Source organism: Pelodiscus sinensis, chromosome 23 (assembly GCF_049634645.1).
Source record: "Pelodiscus sinensis isolate JC-2024 chromosome 23, ASM4963464v1, whole genome shotgun sequence".
Taxonomy (NCBI): domain Eukaryota; kingdom Metazoa; phylum Chordata; order Testudines; family Trionychidae; genus Pelodiscus; species Pelodiscus sinensis.
Genome location: NC_134733.1, coordinates 17874669 through 17895192, shown reverse-complemented (window position 1 = coordinate 17895192; position 20524 = coordinate 17874669). Strand labels below are relative to the sequence as shown.

Below are 20524 nucleotides of genomic sequence, written 5' to 3'. Positions count from 1 at the left end.
GTCCCATACAGTTACTTCAAATTTTAGTCAGTTCAGTAGCTTGAATAAGCAATAACCTTTCTTCTGAAGAAAAAGTAAGAACTGTGGTCTTAAAAGGGAATTACTCTGTCAGTCTTGGTTAAATGATTAGTGAACAGTCTTTCATCAGAAAAGTCAGGGAAAAATCCCACCCACATGCCCCTACCATCTGTGATTTGAAGAAATACTTCCAATTCTGAATTTTACCCTACATTTTAAATGAAAGGACTTCAATGACTTAATCAATGAAACACAGGTTCTGAAATGCTTAAATCCCATTTTCAAAAGTGACTTGAGAGTAAAGTCATTGAGGTGAAAGTTGTATCCCTTGGCTTTTAACTTAACATTCTGCATCTTAATACGCCATTCAGTCTCCTCCTAAAAATCTTCCTACTTCAGAACGCAGTACCAAAGAGAGCTCAGTTCTGCTTCCAGATGCTGTAACAGCTCTTATGTGACCCTAAATGTTCATATATGACATTTGTCAGGAATTTTCACTTTTTAGTGGCAGGTGATTAGCAATACACTGCAGAATGCCAGAATAAATACTGCTGCAAGAGAGGAAATGTTAGTGCTTTGTGATTTATGTGAACTAATGGATTCTGTGCATTATTTCTGACATTAAAGAGGCATTTCTGCCATGACTAACATGTTATAAAACTGGTTTCAAAGGTAGCTGTGTTAGTCTGTTTCAGCAAAAACAAGGAGTCGGTGGCTCCTTAAAAAAACTAAATTTCATGAGGGTATAAGCTTTCATGAGTTGCAAGGCACTTCATCAGATACATGAAGTGAAAGAAAAAGAAACAGATGGTAGGGACACAGAGATGGGAGTGTTACATCAGAGCTAATTCAATCAGGGTGGAGATTATAAGAAGGGGAGGATACCTAAAGTGGAAAATTAGTTATTGCAATGACTCATTCCCAGTTCCTACTCAGACTACGGATGCTAATGGTTTACCGATGTTAATCGATTAGCTAATTAAATGGGTGGTGGTGGGTGGGGCTGCAGCAGCCCCCCGCCCCGCCACAGGCAGGCAGCTAATCCTGGGGCCCTCGACCAGAGCAGCCCCTGTTCATGGCAGGAAGGGAGCGAGGGGGCACTCCAGTCCACCTGCTGGAGCAGCAGCCCCACCCACCCCCCATTTAATGTTTAACCAGCTAACCAATTACATGGGATTTTACATCTCTAATTCAGACCCCTGCTGATGGTGTCAAATTTACAATACTGCATACCACAGACATTCATCCTCTAACTATCTTATTCCTTGCAGCGTTTGCTAGGTAGTATTTATTAAGGGTGATACTTTGCCATGTGAACATACACTGAGCAGTGCCTTGCTCTGCATGTATTTCTCCTGGTTATTTTTGGTAATATTGGAGGAATGCCTACACGCCCCAGTCCTGGGTCAAGGCCCCACTGGACTCAGTGCTGTTTCAATCAGTATCAAGACTTTGGTCAATGGGACTTGCGCAGGAAATTGAGTATCTGGGATAATACACAGAGATTTTCTTCATACAAACCTGCTGTCGCCAGACATAAGAAAATACCACCGGCCTGGTGAAATGACACTACCAGTCACCAGCCTGGGTTATTGCTTCATAACAAAGGGCAAGACCGTGATGAAAAGGTGGACTACAGGAGAGAAAGTGGGAACAGACCGACCCCACCTACCAAGGAAGACTAAGTCACCTGCTCCTTGCAAAGCGTGTACTTTTCTGGAGCTACGGAGTGCCATTGACTTTCCTATTGCTTTGTCATGATCCCCCCAACACCTATCACTTCGCAAGAGGTTCAGCACTTGAGGGAGCTCCCTACTCTCCCTTTCCTGGAGTCCCTGCCTCTTACCTCAGCCCTTCCTCACCCTTATGTGATGGGTCCATCCCACTTCACAGCCAGTCCCCAATGCTGAGAAAAGCAGCCGTGGTTCCAGCATGTGACTTGTGAGGGCCATGCAAGCTGGGTGCAGAGAGCAAGACCTGGGTGCCAGCGGCAGGGAGGTCCCGGCTCTAACTGTACAGTTGTTGGTTACAAGCTTGTGGGTGCACGTGCACATGGTAAAAGCCGGGCCTGTACCTACTTAGAGATGGTCAAGCCACAGCCCAGATAGCTCCCCAGCTTCACACCCATGACTCTCTGCGCTCAGAGCTGTTCTATAGTAAGAGCACCTCTCAGAAAGGCTGAAGTCAGCAGTCCCAGATCATGTCACCTTGGAGTTCAGTGAAGCACGAGGTAATGAAGGGACCACGGAGTATCTGCTACAGGAGGCAGACAGCGTGTTCCAGTGACATCCTAGTAGCAAGGATTGAAACCAGCAAGGTCTTTGCATAGGAAGTGCTAAATAATGTCCAGTTCCAGTCCCCAGAACAAATTCTTGGTTATTCACAAGAAGACACAATTTAAGGCAACAAAACCAAAGGACAACAGCAGTGGGAAGAATGGTTTTGTGGCTGAAGAGTAGCACTGGCAAGTCAGTAATTCTAAGGTAACCCTCCTCAGCACAGTAGTACAGTGCCCACACAACACCTCGGTGAGGTGAGGCAGTACTATCATCCTCATTGTGCAGATGGAGCACTGAGGCATAAAGAGGTTAAGTGAGTTACCAAAGGTCACATGGGAAGTCTGTGGCAGAGCAGGGAATTGAGCTCCTGTCTCCTAAAACCTAGGCTAGCATACTAGCCATTGGACCTTCCTTCTTTCCACTGTCTGAGAGAGATCTGTGTTCCCAACTTTGCCACTTATTCACCATGACCTTGCGTTTCCCAGACATTCCCTGTGCCTCAGTTTTATCATCCTTTATATGGGGATAACTATCTATTCCATGAGGGCCTGTTGGGAGGCAATACTCATTCATGCCTGTAAGTGCTCTGAGGTCTCTAAATGGAAAGTGCCAGACAATGAAATAATGATAATTTCCCTTGGTTCTAGGGAAAGAATTGAGCACTTTGAAAATTCTGTTCTGAAACCTGAAACCCGTGAAATGTGCCCAACTTCCTCATTTTACTACAAACTCCAAACCTGGTGTCAGTTTGAGCACACCGAAAACTTCACCTAACCTAGCACAGAGCTATGACTTCAGGTGAACCTCAGTGGAATTTTACTTTCTTGAATTCTTGGAAATTCAGTACAAGTGAAATGGAACCAACCAACCCCCTGCAAACCACACTTGCCAGGTTTCATGCAGCAATACTGCTTAGTGAAGTGAAATCATTTTGGGATTTAACTTATTGCTTCAGCAATTCAAAATAATTCTGAGGTGCATTACCCAGCTCTACTGTAAAATGTCACTCCCTCCCCTGAGGGACATGTCATCCATTTTTAAGCTCAGTTAGGTTCCCCAGCCCCAATCTGGCTACTGAGACGGTTCCAATATTCTATGGTTAGATTCTACAGGCCGGCTGTTTCAACATAAGTGATTTACAATTACAGTCTGGACTAGGGATGTGAATAGTGTCATGTTATTGGATTTTAAAGATCACTGCTGCACCCATGGGGGGGGGGTGTTTGCCCCAAAAGTCTGTACAAAGGGGGCCATGTGAGGTGTCAAATGAAAGTTTATGTTCTACTGATTCTGTATATGCTATTAATGTACTTGTATGATATCTGTATGTGGAGCTATGAATATGGACTCTGTGCTTATGCTAGAAGATTCTCTGTCTGAGACAGAACAAAGTGCCGGGAATGTTCGTTCAGTGTCTATGCTAATTAGCAAGGCTCTAGGGACAAGGCTCTCAGACAGGCAAATACACACCTGAGGAATGTGTCTGGAACCTGCAGACCAGACAGAATAGTGATTGCTGACTTGGGATACAAGGATAGGTCACTGGGCCATGTGACCTGCTCCAGCTTGGAGGAGAACAGGCATAGATATAAAATGCCACGAGGCAGACTCCATCTTTCCTTCAATTTTGCTACTGATTCCAGCCTTGCGAGGACCAGCGAGCCGGGAAGAACCGTGGGCCCATCCTGGCATGGGATGTACACCAGCGACTTTTAAGATAGCAGTTTATAACATCTCTGTTAAGAGCCTGCAACAAGAACTTGGTGATTCGATGCATGTAATGTATTTTCCTTAACAACTTTATTCTCATGCTTTTCTTTCTTTTATTAATAAAACTTTAGATTCTAAAGGATTGGCTCAGCGTGATCTTGTGGGTAAGAGCCAAAGTGTAAATTGACCAGGGATTTGTGGCTGGTTCTCTGGAACTGGAAAGACTCGTTTGCGGTAGGTGAAATTGGGTTCTATAATCCCTCACCTGTGTGTTAGGCCTGGAGGGTGGGGGGGGAGGGCTGATTAGGGCACAGGGAGAGTGGGAGTGTCAGAGGTTTTTCTCAATGTGACTGGTTTGTGAACTGTTTAGGAAGGTATCCGGTCAGGGGCTGTGAAGAGCCCTGGTTTTGAGCAATTCGCCCTGAGCAGATGCCCTCAGTGGTGCCCAGACCCGTCCCGTCCCATCCCAAATGGTTAACTGGTAAACATGACTCTGTACGGGTGATACTTACAGGTTACAGTTAACAAATCCCTAACTTTCCTTACGAGGAAAGCAGTGACAAAGTTTGAGGACGACCGCCACCAACGCCTCGCAGCTGCACATGAAAGATGACAGAGCTGCATTCTCTCCTGTCCTGACAACCGGCGTCCCATGCCTGATCTGCAACCGCATGTGTGCTTCGATCTTTGGGCTCCGGAGCCACATGCGTTTCCACAAATGAAATGCACAACATGTCTTCCTGAGCTCCCGAGAGACAACCAACAACAAACAACAACAACAACAGTTAACCAGTGCTGCCTGTGGTGCGGCAAGATGGGCCTGGCTGGAGCAGCCTGCAGTATGGGGGGCCCGGTTGCGGGTGCTCTAACCCAGCCGGGCCCTCTGCGCCCTGTGGGGGGGGGCGCTCCACACTGGCCAGCCCCACGCCCGCTCCATGTAAGTGGTTAACCGGTTAAAGATAAGGTTTAACTGATTAAATGGGATTTCACATCCCTAGTCTGGATAAAGGCTGCCAAAAGCTAGCTATTCTAACACGTGGTAGCGCAAGACTTCTTTCATTTCCCATCACATCACACATCTCACTTACGGCTCCCTAAAAGAAGGGGGCACATTTGCTTTTACTAGATGCCCGTACGTAATATAAGACACGGAACCTTGCTTGATATTAATTACAGCCCAGAACCAAAGCACCCTTCCATAGGGTTGCCAGGTGTCCGGTTATCGCCCAGACAGTCCATTTTTTCTGGCCCTTGTCCGTTTAAAAAACAAAACGAACAAAAAAAACAGAAAATACTGGACATGGAAAATGTTTTCTGTTTTTCTTGGATGGAAGGCCGGTAGGGACAATTTTTTTTTTTTTGGTTCAACCAAGTTTGGTCTCCCATTTGTTGAAGAAAAAAAAGCTTAGTCTCCTGGGGTTGTTTTTTGTTTTTGTCATGTTTGGGGTTTTTGGTGAAAGCATCTGGCAAGCCTACCCTTCTATCCTGGGAGCCTTTCAGGGCATGTTTTCCTTTCAACACAACACACAAATTTCCTCCAAGCATCAAGAAGAGACTAGCTCTCTAAAAAGAACGAATGGCTCATTCTTTACTGACATGGCACTCTTCCCCCCCACCATTATCATTGGCAAATGACAGCACTAGGGGAGGCTGTTGGAATCATCTGTCAGAAGAGATGTTACCCCAAGACTGACTGCTTGCAGCCAGAGTAAACTGGGTTAGCCTTGCTATGCTGGCCAAACTGACTGACTCTAGTTTTTCTTCCTTTTGGATTTCTCCTGTGGTTTTTAAGTTAGCAGAGATGCGCAGCAACGACAGGGCTACATAAGCTTGTTATTTAGTTACAGATATTGCTGATACGCGTTTGCAAAGCATTTAAAACTTAGCAAGTCAGCATTTCTCACCTGAGCGCAAGTAACTAGAATTTGTGTGAGAGAGATTTTTTTGCTCCTGAAAGGCTATTAATACCTTGGGAGGCGAGGGTCAGATTCAAATCTCAGAGGTGCATGGGGCAACTACAGTAGCAGCGCCTACCCAGCCTGACAATGAGTTGTCTCTGCTCTCCCCTCAGGCAGGCTGGACCCCGAAGCCACCAATCTGGGTTCAACCGGCTGCAGTGACTTGGATACCCTGTAGAAGAGAAGTGTGTCCTTTCCAACCTAGCTAGGGGCCACATATAGACTAAACATAAGATAAAGTCTCTGACACTAGCCTCACAATGGACATACCCCCTTCCTGTCTGTTTTCTCTTCAGACTCTTTCATCCACCCTCTGCTCTCATGCAATAGCCCCTCCAGCGTGCCTTTGAGTCTCTCTCCACCAAGTACAGACTCCCAGGGCTTCCTTCCTACAGTCCTCCCATCCATCTGATTTCTGTCCTATCTCCACCCCAGAGGACCGATAACACCCCAAGACCTGCCTTTGTTTTCTCCACTTTGGGAGGCAAGCTAAATGTGTCACAGCTGGGACTGGACACATCGCCATGGGACAGCCCACCAATCCTAAAAGAAGAAAAAATGCTGAAAAGCTTCCCATGATTTCAGCAAGAAGTGAGGGCATTTTACATCTTCTGGAATCTTGCCCCCAACCCGCCAGTGAAAGTGCAGCTGCACCATACTTTGAAAGCAACAAGTTCTGCCATCCCTCAGCGTTCAAGCCTGGTTTTCTTTTTTTATTCTACCTGACGGGGGAAATGAAACGATGTGGTGGGAATCGAGAGTCAAATACCACGTCCAACAGACACACACAGGATCTTAACTGCACTTCAGGATTCAAGGCAGCTTCTCTGCATACTTCTCTTGGCACCTGCTCAAAATGCTTCCTGCTCACAAGTGACTGAGCGAGGAGGTTCACATGTCACGTAGGAATACAAACCGCTTCTGAAGCTGCTGGACTGCACCTAAAGGGCCACGATCAAATAACCTCCGAGAAGAGGGAACCACTGTGAGCCTGCCATATAGACCCATCCCTGAGCATCATCTGCACGTACCGTTTTACCCTCCCCCATCGAGATTTCCAACCTACCTGTTTTTACAGCTCTGTCCTGGCCTCGCTCCAATGTCAACATCATCTGGGGTATTTTGTCAATAAAAGCCTGATAAGGAAATATCCAGATCCTCCCGCTCAGAGGGCTATTAAAGGTAGCTGCGGCAACATGAGCGTTCATTCACACACGTTCCAGCCGCCCACTGGTGTCGTACGCTTGCACAGAGATGGTTTATTGATGCTTTGCTGCTCTAACACTTTCAAACCATGGCTTTTGATGGGCTTTACAACCAGTAATGAATTAAGCCCCTGGGGAACTAGCTCAATATTATTATCCTCTTCCCTTATTACAGATGGAAAATCAGAGGAGAGAAATGATTTGCCCATAATTACACCCTGCATCAGTTGCAGAACTGGATGTTGACCTCAGAGGTAACCACTAGACCACACTCCCGCCTATATCAAATGATGCTGGATTTTTTAAAAACATTTCTTTGCTCTAGACTATCCATCTGTCCAACCACTCCAGATTATTCCATAATTGGAATAATGAACTCAGATAACTCACTAAGCATGAACACAGCATTAAATGACAAGCCTTAAATACTGGCACATAGTAGCATTCAATGACAAGCTATTTATTATTTACAAGAGGGGACCCACTGGTCAGGGCATATATTAATTTCAGTTTAGAATTCACCCTTCGGGAGGAGGGAAACATTTTTTCCCCTTTCCTAAATACTGTGTGAAAACAGTCCAAAGAACATGGTTTTTTTCAGCCGTTTTACTTCCTAAATCAAGTCACAAACCCTGAACACGCATGGCGCTCACTTCCCCCTACCACACAGATAAGCAGCCACCTCTGGATCACAAAACGAAAGAGTGGAGATAAGCCAGCAGGCCAGGAGGGCAATTCAGACAAAAGGTCTCAACTATGCCACTGAGCCTTTTTCTGCTATTTGCTTTGACTGGTGGAGAAGTCGAATAAGACATAAGAGAGAGAGAGAGAGAGAGAGAGAGTGTGTGTGTGTGTGTGTGTGTGTGTGTGTGTGTGTGTGTGTGTGTGTGTGTGTGTGTGTGTGTGTGTGTGTGTGTGTGTGTGTGTGTGTGTGTGTGTGTGTGTCAGGGAAGCTGGGCGTGTATCTGTGTGTGCTTGCCTAGATCTAAAAAGATCACCAAAGATTTAAGTTGTCGTTTTTGCAAAACTCCCTTTTCAATGCTTCAATTATTTCTTTAAACAACATACACAGGTGTATCCCACACAACCTTTGATTTCTCTGCCTAGCCATTGAACTATGAAAGAACTTTGCTAAAGAAACACCTGGATGTCTATTAGCGAGATGATGTACAATAATCCTGGCTGCATCTACGGTGAAATCAAAGCGGCTTTGGAAATTCTGAAGCGAGAGAGCCTGGTTGAAGAATTAAAATATACAGGACACAAACCTTATTCGGTTTCTGCAAATGGAAATGTCCTGAACTCATCAACTACCTTGGTGTTAGTATCCAAACTCACCTCTCATCAGGGTTTAAGACTTACCAGTAACCTAAAAATAGCAACCACCTCAGGTACTTCCCCAAAATTGGCCCTTTTTAGGGTTTCTCCCCAAGACCTTCTCTGGACCATAGACACTCCCACCCCCTTTATACACTGGTTGGAGCCAGATAATCCACAAACCTGTGTAACTCAGCAGTAACACCTGAATGGAGAGTGACCTGCATCATAGTAAGGAAGGGAGAGCATGATATCATAGAGATCCCTTACAGGTCACCCTCCTTCTAAGAGCCACTTCTGGATTTGTTCCCTCAGAGATAGTTTGCTAAAATCCCAAAAGGGTGGTCTGGTTAGACATCTGGGACAGGAAAACAGGATCAGAATAACAGCTAGATACATTTATAGCATTCATCCATCTTGTGGCTCAGAAGTTTGCAGATGGAAGAGACTGCTAACTAACTTATGGAACTGCCAGAGTGCCTTTTGACAGAGTTTCAATGTCTAGCTATCTAATCTAACCCACAGCTTAATCCAGATCTCTGGAGTTAGCCTTTCATTTTAAAATCTGAACTGGAGGAGGTTGGGGGTAGAAACTATTCTTCTCAGCTGCCTGGCTCTGGTGGGAGATAGACAGACTTTCTGGGTGGAGAATACCCGATTTCCCTTCTGAGCAGGGACCAAGAAGATACACAATCCACCATCAACCTCCCAACTTGAGTGCTGCTAGGGAGGAGATGGAAGCCACCCAACCAGAGGGAATTGAAGTAATGTGTCGGTGGGTTTTCAGTGACAAGGGGATGGCGCCAGGCATGCCTAAAATCCACATCGCTGTCCTGCTTGCTAATCCCTCCTGCTACCAAATGTACGTAGCCGCAGAATACACACCTTGGGGCTCTGTGGACTATTGACAGCTGCTGTAGGCATCTATCTGCCACAGTATGAGGAGTCCTCTTCCTCCTGCCTGACTCTCATCCTATAGATCAAACCCTTCAAAAGCCAAAAACCTCTGCTTTTTCCGTCAAGTTACATACACTGACTGCACGCTCCCCTCGTTATAACTGCCCCAAACTGGACTCTTTCAAAGCCATGGTTAATAACTCAGTCGCTTCTCGCTTTAAACATGCAGGGCTCATTCACTTCACATCAGGCACAGCCATAAAAACAGACGTGAGGTTTGGGGAACAAAATTCAACTGGAAATATACAAACAAGCAGCTCAAGTGGCTGCAGCATCAATTCATGGTTTCAAACACACCACGGCCTTTTCACTGGCCTCATTGTAGTTATTCCATACCACTTTGTTTCTATACCCAATTTTCCTCTTCTTTCCCCACTCCCATCCCTCAAACCCACACTAGGCAGCTGCCTGGCAAGTCCCGTAGAAAGATCTCCCCTCTTTAGGGTTGCCAGGTGTCCGGTTTTAGATAATAAAATGATTTTCCAACAAAAAAAATTTAAGTCTGCATTAGCTAAAGCTAGTAGGGTTGCCAGGTGTCCAGTTTTGAACCGGACAGGCCAGTATTTGAGCTTTCTGTTTGGGAAACAAATTGAGAAAATATAAATGAGAAAATATAAACGTCCAGTATTTTCTAAATAAGATGTAATGTAGATTGTGATGTAATGTCAAGTTGTCCGGTATTTTTGTTGAAACCATCTGGCAACCCTACCCCTCTTCTGGGCCAAACCAGCTTTAAGACCAGAAGATAAGGACATGCTGGGATGACGTCAGGCTCTGGCACTCCAGAATGCCCTTTGTATTATCAGTCAATGGATAGCAAGTGGGGAAAGGGACCATGAAAAACCTTTTTTACGCAGGCAAAATTAAAGAAACAAAATGTCTGGTTACAGATCCACTCTAATGCTTTGAAATCCTTCTCATTCAGAAAAACAAAGGCTGGTCAACTCACTACAGAGCCCTGGAAGCTGGGAGAAAGAAATGTTTTAATAAGCAGGCCTTTAAACACATCATCTGGGTTGTCATTGGCTCCTGCATGCGCAATGTTATTAGAGAGCGAGAGTACAGCTGGGAAAAAAAATCCCTTATTTAGATTAAATCTTAATTACAGCCCAGCTGGTGCATTTAAAATGACAGCTGCCTGTACCAAGCAAATGGAAAGCCTCTTTTCTGCACAGAGACAGAGGCAATTCCAAATCCAGCCTTACTGCTAAATAAATAGAGCAGGTCTGGATTTTTTGTTGTTGCTTCTATTCTGACCGATCCTGGCTATGAAAGCGGCCTGGCGATTTGAATAGGGTAAGCTGTTGTTTTATTCAGTGCAGCGACCCTCACACTGCAGGATTTAGAACAGATGGGCAGGACTTGCGAGCCAGCCGGAAGGTTACCAATGCAGAGTTACAATGACATAAAGCCCCTGAGGTCTTCCGCTGCATGCACTGCTGAGATTTCAGAGGGGGCAGATGGGAAATGAGGCGCATAACTCCCATTTGGTCCTCTTGATGTCAAACCAGAGGATATTTGGATCTGCCACCTGAGGGCAGTGATGGCAAATCCCCTCTGTGCACCATCCCCGGTTAAGTTAAAAACAGGACTGGGAAAACAGTGCAGCCACTTTGGCTTTTGCGCTTTGACCAATTGCTTTACAAAGCCCCGTGTATGTTTTTGAAGGCTCTTCACACCAGCAAGAGGAAAAAAAGCTTCATTTATGTCAGGGCAATATTAGCAACAAAGCAAACCAGGGATTGCTGTACTGAAGGGTGCCCATCAAGGGGACCCCTGCATACTGGAGCCACGTCACCTGGAGCTATCAGTTTCCCGTATCTAGGGAAGCTTACTTGGAGCTGATGCTAGGAGAGCAGAATGTCAGTGTGCTTGGAAAAGGACAGCTGGCAATAGCTTCCCCTCTGTGTAGCTCCACTGAGGTTATTAGCAGTGCCAGTGTGGACTAGTTACTCATGTTCCAACCACCCTGCTGTCTAGGATGGTCTAGGTGTTGCTCCCACTTCTGACGGAATAATATGAATGTAGAGGACGCCCATTCATAATCTTTGAGTAGAAAGGCAGAAACCTGTCTAAACCCGGGTATACAGACGTCCTTACACAGGCACTGGGGTAGACAGATGAAGGCATGCGTGGCAATTAGGTTCTCCCTGGGACTTTCAATGGGAGTTCAGAGCTACTTGCTCTTTAGGTCTTCGTAAAATCGGCCCCAGCATCCTTTCATGCTGGTTCCCCCGATTCCCCTGCAGGTGCCCTTAGCCCCTGAAAAAGGCCTTGCATAGCTCAAGGGCCTGGCTCACTCACGAACAGAAGTTGGTGTAATAAGAGAGATTACTTGAGCCATCTGGTTTCTCTGATTCCACAAGACCAAGCACAGTCACAATGTCGGCGCACTCAGTCCCTAAGACGCTCTACAAGTTAGCAGCACAGGATAGAAATATGCACATACAGGCAGTCCCCGACTTACGTGGATCCGACTTATGTCGGATCCGCACTTACGAACGGAGCTCTCTCGCCCCGGAGCTCACAGGCAGCGGTCAGCCACCTTGACCTCCGGGGCGAGAAAAGCTGCTCCCGGTGCCCCTGGTCTGCTGGGGAAAGTCTCCAGTAGACCAGGGGCATCGGGAGCAAAGTCGCAGCCCTGGCGGGTTTGCTCACGGTGCCCCTGGTCTGCTGGAGACGGTCCCCAGCAGATCAGGGCCCCGCGAGAAAACCCGCAGCAGCGGCGGGTTCCTGCGCTTCTGAGGCTTTGCTCTGGCAAAGCCTCAGAAGCGCGGGGACCCCGCCGCAGCTGCGGATTTGCTTCCGGTGCCCCTGGTCTGCTGGGGACCGTCTCCAGCAAACCAGGGGCACCGGGAGCAAAGCGGTCCGGCGCCAGAGCAAAGCCTCAGAGGCGAGGCACCCCCCGCTGCTGCTTTGCTCCCTGTATCCCTGGTCTGCTGGGGGGGGGGCGCAGCTAGTGTGCCCCCCCCCCAGCAGACCAGGCTTTTGTTGTGGACCCTGGGGCAGAGCAGCTGGGGCGCTGCCGGTTGGTCCCGCAGCGCCGCTCTGGGCACTACTGGACCAACCCGGCAGCACCCCAGCTGCTCTGCCCCAGGCGTCCTGATTCAGCCGCTGCTGGTCAGTTTCAGCAGCGGCTGAATCAGGACGCCTGGGGCAGAGCAGCTGGGGTGCTGCTGGGTTGGTCCAGTAGCGCCAAGGAGCGGTGCTACTGGAGCAACCCAGCAGCACCCCAGCTGCTCTGCCCCAGACGTCCCCAAGTCAGCCATTGCTGAAACTGACCAGCGCTGACTACAGGAAGCCCGAGGCACAGTTGCTCTGCCCCAGGCTTCCTGGAATCAGCTGCTGATCAGTTTCAGCAGCAGCTGACTTGGGGTTCTTAAGTTGAATCTGTATGTAAGTCAGAACTGGCGTCCAGATTCAGCCGCTGTTGAAACTGATCAGTTTCAGCAGCGGCTGAATCTGGACGCCAGTTCCGACTTACATACAGATTCAACTTAAGAACAAACCTACAGTCCCTATCTTGTATGTAACCCGGGGACTGCCTGTATTGAGAAGATATTATGAACACAAAAGCCCTTTGCAAATGCAGGATGAAGGGTCAGTTCCAGCCAGGCCGGGCTCCTGAGCTAGGGCTGCCAGATGGTTTCAACAAAAATAGTGGACACACTGGACTTTACATCACAATCTACATGACATCTTATTTAGAAAATACCGGACATTTATATTTTCTCATTTATATTTTCTCAATTTGTTTCCCAAACAGAAAGCTCAAATACTGGACTGTCTGGTTCAAAACCAGACACCTGGCAACCCTTCTCTCCACCAGACTGATGCCTACTGTTCATGGAATGGAGTAGGAGCTGTTTGATACTGGGTGTGACACTGTAGTGTTTAAAAATACCATCCGAGAATGACACAGCAGAATTAGTGAGGCCTGAGAATAAACTCCTCCCCTGGCTGTTTACTCCCTTCAAAATACACCCGGGAATAACATTTTTGGCAAAGAGGGTGAGATTTCTGCCCAGTCTTTGCAGAGTTAAAACAAAAATTCTGATAACTACTTCTTATGTGGTTTTCCAATCCTCTTTTTCTTTTGGGGGGCAGGTGACAGAGAAAATAAGAATAAACAATTACATTGTCAGCCCACAACACTTTGTAATGCAGCACTCATACTTTTATCAGGGTACAGCTGGACCATCACATATATAAATGTAGACGGACATGCCAGGATAGGTCAGATTTATGTTTAAGTCCTTTCCAGAGGAAGAAGACGGTATTTCAAAATAACCAGAACAAAGAAGCATGGTCAGGAAACACAGAACTAGTGGCCAGGAACTCCTGCTGGTTCACTGCATGAACTTGGCCAACTCATTCAACCCTTTGCCTCAACTTGCCTCTCCAGAAAATGGGGGCAATAATTACCTCCTTCATTATGAAGAATACAGAAAAGATCCCCCCCCTCTTTGGAACACTGCTGTACAGTGGCATTGCTCAAAGAGTACCATCTCTGTTTCTTGGCAGCAGGAGAAAACCCTATACCCCTAGTATCTGAGCATTTTCCATCTAAAATTAATTAGCAACACTGATGTCCTGGCTGGGTTTGACAGCAGCTCTGGAGCCTGACAGTCAAAACTATCATATATTTCCTCTCCAATATAAAAAAAAATTAAAAAAATTAACCCCCCAGGCCCAAGCAATTAGTGGCGGTAGGGGGTTTAGGAACAGAGTCAGTGTAGAGCATGTTGTTCTATGCTGTTCTTATGATGGAAATGCTTTCTTTTCTTTTTAAGTGGATGGTTTTGAAGCATTTCCTAACACGATCAGACTGGATTCACCTGATCGCCTCTCGTTCCAGATCAGAGTTCCATAAATGGGTTCCCTTTGAATTGTTTTAAGCCAAGGGCAGAGCACTTGGGTAAGGGCCCACAAACACTACTCCAGTGAGGAAAGCCAGGGGAGGAAAGCGAGCTATGAGATGTTAGTGGGGCTAACACAAAGTCTCCCACCCAGCTTCCACTGGGGAACATCTTGCTATCACACCTGAGTGCTCTCAGAGGGGTAGCCATGTTAGTCTGTAACTTAGAAACCAACACAATACCCCTCTGCCATGTACATTGACCAAACTGCACAGTCTCTATGACAAAGGACAAATGGACACAAACCAGACATCAGAAATGGTAACACACATACACCCATAGGGCAACATTCTATAATGGATTTAACAGAAGCCATTCTTCTACAAAGGAATTTCACCACCCAACTACAGAGAAACAGCTGAACTGGCGTTTGATACTGTCCCCCTTGTCTCAAATAAGGATATTAATGGGTTAACACACTACAAAGGCAAATTCCCCTGCCTATGACATTCACATTTCATATTAATAGCTATGAATGGGTCACATCCAGCTTATTTAATTAGCTTCATTAATAAGGGTCCTACAATAGTCAGGTAACTGTTTTTGCTGTTTATTATATACTGGGGGGCAGTGTCCCCTGCTCGCTACACTCGCCAACTCCTCTCTCTGGGGGTAGGCAGCCCCAGCAGTTAGGGAGGGCCAGGCCGAGGTGCGGCAGCCCTGGCTCTCCTCTCCTCCCAGACACTGGGACGGACCTGGTTCTACCGCCCCTCCCCACCCCCAGCTGCTAGGGACCTTTCTCTTTGGCTGCTGGTGGGGTTGGGACAGGGGCTTAGGCTGGCTTGGCTCTCTCCCTCCAGCCACCGTGGGGGCGGGGGGGGAAGGGGGGCAGGGGTTGGGCTGTGACTCCAAGGGCAGGAGAGGCCTGGAATTAGAACAGTATTCCTTCTGGCATGGCAGCTTCCAGTCTGCCCTTACTTGCACTGTTGCCATCGGGATGCCCACACCTGCACAGGGGAAGAGCCTCCCCCCACAGCGCGTGGCTGTGTTACAGCAAACATGGGTGTTACAGCAGGCCTTGCTTTACGAGTCAGCACTGGTCACCCCCTGGCGGAGCTGCCAGAGGTCTGGGTTGATTCTAGGAGGACCTGAGGTGAAACTGAGTCGTGCGAACAAGCTACAAAGGCACCAGGGATCCTAACAGCTGTGACGGATACAGCTCTGACAGTCAACAACCACCAGACTGCTTTACTATCCCCTCCCCCCGCCACGTACTTCAGGCTGGCCTAGCAGGTCTCCAGTCCCTGTGAATAAGGCTCAAAAGAGACAAAAGGATCCAGGCCTCACCCTCTCCACAGTGCTGCTCTGACAGTCTGAAGTTTCACTATAGGTACCTAGTGGATGTCATTTTCCAGGCTCCTTCAGAGTCCCCTCGTGATGCTACCAAAGTGATCTGCATGGCAGCAACCTTCATGCAGTCCCTTGAGTGCCGACCCAGAAAGCTGCCTTTTTGTGGTGTGCTTTCCACACACATGCAAGAGGGTACCGAGCAGCCTAATCCACAGGAGAGCAGTCTGCGTTCAGCGTGGTAAGGCAGCGATGAGGATCAAAACTGTCTTTGTCTGTCATTCAGAAGACCAGAGCAGTTACAACATACTCAGTCGGACAAGCAAGCAGCAGAAGGCAACTGGAGTTTTACTGGAGATGAAGTGGGGGCGCTCCTCGCCACTGCTCATTAAAACAAGGAACAGCCTTGCCCCCAAAGAGGAGTCTCATAGTTCTGGGGAACAAGAGGCAGGATAATGGAGGGGGAAAAAGGGCACTTTCTATTGCCACAAGCCATTTAAAATAACCTAGTGACAGACCTGAAAGAATCCATGAGGCTTGACCTTAACAGGGCTTCATGGAACTCAAGAGCATCCTGATTACGGGGTCTAGAGCAGGGCTACTCAACACGTGACACGTGGCCTGTTTGTTTGCGGCTCACGGTGCGGTTTGGATTTACGTGGGGCTCAACACATGGCCCGCAGCTGGGAGTCAGAATAAAAAAAAGTAGTCAATAGCATGGTCTTCTGTTGACATGCGTTTCAGCCGTTAAATTCCTGGACTGTCATTGCTCATTAGAAGTGCTGTCATATGGATGGAAATCGGGTAACTACTGCATTTGATTAATATCAGCAGAACTCACTTAAATGGGACCTGTGTGCTGCCTAGTCTTGCCTTAATCTTTGTATTCACGCCTGTCAGTATGAAAAGCTATTTGCATATATTTGCATATATATGCAACCACGCTTAAGTTGTGGCCCTCGGCATGTGCTGTGAGTATCGTTGTGGCCCTCAGGCCTTCCAAAGCTGAGTAGCCCTGGTCCTGAGCTTCAGACTACGCTGATGCAGAAGAGAGAGCTCAGGGTGAGCCTTCAATCCTGCATCAGAGAGGGAAGGAAATGTTTTGGCTACAGGAATACAGCAACGCTGCCCACCCGTTCCGCGGGCACAGCTCTTTGGTGAAACTAGCCTTCAACTGTCAGCCTGGAAGGGTGCAGCTTCACTGCTGGCTTGCTGCACCTGCTCACGCCTGGCCCATGGGACACAGACGTTTCTACAGCACTGAAAGCCAAACAAGCTGTACTCAACAGGCTGGTGTAATCGATGGGCTCACTTGTTGGTGCTTAAGTTACTTCTGTGCTGTGGAGGGGTGCAGGAGGAGGAACCAGGAAGGACCAACCCAACAGGGACAGTTTAGACATAACAACCAGCAGCTTTTTTTTTTTTTAAACCGATGCTGTATTTTCCAGAAGAGGCTGTTTCCCCAGACAGAGTTTTTTTTGCCCTTGGGGTATGTGATCTGCCCTAAAGAGGCACTGGTTGGGTGGTAAATGAAGAAGCTGCTTCCCCCACCCCTAATAAGCCAAGAGCGTAGATACCAACTCGATGGGTGGTCTGGGTGCTGAGCACCCTTCGGCAGCCAAGCTCCCTCCGCCCCCTGCTGGCCCCACTGACCTAATCCTCCCCACCCTCCCACTGCTTCTGGAGTGCAGCAAACAGCTGATTCAAGCTGTTCATGGAGCGGAGGGAGGGAGAGAGGGTAGGAGCTGGGAAAGGGGCAGGAAAGGGAAGGGCTTGGGGAAGGGAGCAATGGGGGCAGGGTATAGGTGCAGGGGCGGGTTGAGCACCCCCCAGCTAGAGGGGGAAGTCCATGCCTGTGCCAAGCACTGTATGCAAACTCAGACTCTTCCTCCCCCCCTCCCGGCTGAGTTCACATGAGTTAGAGGAAATAAACTTTCAGATTTCTAGGACACACTTGACCAAGCACTTACGGGGTTTTCTGGTTGTTGCTGAAATGTAGAAAGGAAAAACCTGCATTTCCATTTGTATTGATGTTTTTAAAGATACAAGGTTTGGGAATTTTTAATACACAAGACTTTTGGGGAAAAAAAGTTGCTCTCTCAAAGTCAGTGTGTTTTGCTGTCTCTTTCCTTCTCTCCAGCCCCCTTAAAGGCTCGTCTTTCTGTCAGCTGTCTTGGGACCAGCCCATCACTAAGTGGGATTTATCCCTATGGAGGCTTGCAGCATCAAACATTTAACCAGCAGGCCAGAGTACCTGCTGTTCATTTTCACTCGCCTCCAAGGTACCAGGGTGGGCGGGAAGAGGGTGGAAAGACGTACAGGGCTGAGAAACCCCTTTCTAAAAATGGATTACAACATCCCGGCCTTTCAAACAGCACATGCCATGGGGTGGCGGCGAGTCTCCCGAGTTGGCAGAGGAGCTGCCCTGGTGCAGATCAGAACGAGACCCAAGTTATGAGCCAGAAGTGTCAACCCTCCCCCTCCACCCTCAAGTTACAGAGTTAAAAATAAAACCTACCTGAACCCAAGAGGAGAATCTGCAGGAGGATCCCTAGGAGTGAATGCCAAATTGAGGCAAGCATTGAATAAATAACCCTGCCCCGAAGCACCGCCACAGCCACTGCCCAACACGCTGAGGCGCATTTCTTACAAACAACACTGCAGCTGGAAGACCGGGCAGGGTGCAAGGCTCAGACCCTCGCCAGCTATTCCAACAGACAGCCGGTCTCGGCAAAGAGGGCTCTGAAAGCAACTCCCCTTCGGGAAAACGGTTACCTGTTAGCAGCAGAGCAGGCGCATCGCCGCAGATATGCCTAGGTTTCGACCGTTTCTCTGGAGCAGAGCATCGCGAAGGCTTCCCTGCCACCCTGCAACGTGCGTCCAAACAGGCGTCTGCGGGGTTAAGATTCATGCTGCATCCTTCCAATCCCAGTCCAACGTGTATTCCCACCCCCTTCCAACCCACATCTAAAAAAATAGATCTGGCTTCTCAAGGGCTACCACAGGAGAAAGTGCCAGTATTTGGACAGTCCAGGCGAGGGGAGAAAGGTGGCATGAAAGAGGGTCTGAATCCCCAGAAAGATTCAATATGAAGTCTCCATGTTGAGCCCAACAGAGAGAGGGTGGAACTAAGCACAGAGGAGCCCACGTTCTGTTTGCTGCTATTTTAGCGCACTGGAAGCCTGCAGTCTGCCCCCTCTCTGTACCAGCAGAGACAAAAAGCTGAATGGTGTGGGGGCGGAGAGGAAGGAGGAGAAAGAGGTTTCCACAGAAAGAAACAGCTGCAGCAGTTGTGTGTCACTTCTCAGAATGGCATTGTTCTGGGCACACGTTGGGGCTGAACTGGGAACCAACAGCACCTCCCCTTCCCCCCCATGCACACGTCAGCGCAAAAAAAGCCCCTTTCCTGTCGCCAAGAAAAGAGAAACTGACCCACTTTGTTAAATGAAACCAGGTGTCAAGGTTCCCCAAACGGTCCGCCCGCACACAGAAGGGACTGCAGGATACAACCCCCGTGTGGGCTCCCCACAGTTGGAGAAGCAAACTCCTTTGAGGTTTTTCTGTACATGGATTTGCCACGTGAGCTGCTGAACCTGGAGATCTGGTGCGGTGGGATGAAAAGTCGGAGCAGTGATTGCAGAGAAATCCCGGCTCTTCGTTCACCCTCAATGAGGCTTAAACACAGCACAAAGCCTCCCTCTTCTCTGGCTGTCATTTGGCACAGCCCCAGAGAGCTGTGACTTGCATTTAAAGGGACAGCTCTTACTAGCCCACACTGGAGGCATATGCTATCCACTCACTGTTATCCCCGACGGGGGCAGCACTCCAACAGCCAGGTGCAATGTGTTAGATTAGGGAGCAAATCCTGCCAGCTACGCTCGTAAGAATATTATTGACACCACCTAGCTAGAAATTCCGCTAGTACAATGTCACCACAGGTTCAGAATCCTTGGGGTCTAACCCCACCTCTGCCACTGACTTGCTAGACATCCAGAGCAAGTCATTTAACCCTTCTATGCCTCACTTTCTCTGCATAATGAGGTTAATGATCCTCCCTCTACCTTTGCAAAGTGCTTCTGCATGTATAGGTGTAGTACTAAGTATCAAATACTGTTCTAGGAACACGCTGCTAAATCCTTGCCACGGAGCTTACCATTTAAAGAGGGGATTAGCAACGAAGGTTGGAGAACGGTCTGCAACAAGCAGCGGTGTGAGAGGGCACAGCGGTTTAGCACACATCTTCCTAGCATCCGTTTTCTCTCTCAGAGGCATGCTTGTTTTGGTTTTAAATGAATTTTCTAACAATTTTGTTACCCTATCATTGTGGGGCTTAAGACTGAAATGGAAAAGTCTCAGAGGGGTAGCCAAGTTAGTCTGCATGTGCAAAAACAACCCGGAGTCCTGCAGCACCTTAAAGAGAGATTTACAGAGGCAGGGTAGAAAAAGGGAACTTGTGTAGATGAGATTAATCAAGTCAGTGTGGAAGTGGCTCATAGCAGGGAAATTAACATATCAAGGCTACAAGAGAGTGAAAATATTTGTGGGAAGAAATTTAATACATGTAGTACAGTAATGCCTAGAGGCGCCAACTCCTAGGCACTGAACAAATACTTATTAAGGGAGTCCATGTTCTGAAGAACTCAGAGAGAGGAAGTACTATTATCTCCACATTACAGATGCGGCACTGAGATTAAGCAACATGACCAAGTCACACAGGAAGCCGGTGGCAGAGTTAGGAATGAAAACTCCAGATCTCCTGAGTCCCAGTCCAGTGCATTAAACACAAGCAAATCCTTCCTCTGTGTATTTAATGTCCTTGAGTTACCAAAACATGGGAATGATTGAGCAACCCCACTCCTGCTGAAAGGAGGAAG

General features: G+C 47.9%; 1 protein-coding gene across 7 annotated transcripts in view; it reads right to left on the bottom strand.

The window, feature by feature from the left end:
* The window catches only part of MIB2 (MIB E3 ubiquitin protein ligase 2), a 144553-nt gene that overhangs the window by 96452 nt on the left and 27577 nt on the right, over positions 1 to 20524 (bottom strand). For 2 of the 7 annotated variants that reach the window (XM_075906513.1, XM_075906510.1), the window contains exon 3: positions 18426 to 18542. The exons of the other annotated variants lie outside the window; for them this stretch is intronic. The gene's annotated coding sequence lies outside the window, so the exon portion shown is untranslated. The remainder of the gene's footprint in view (positions 1 to 18425; positions 18543 to 20524) is intronic. 7 annotated transcript variants of the gene reach the window in all.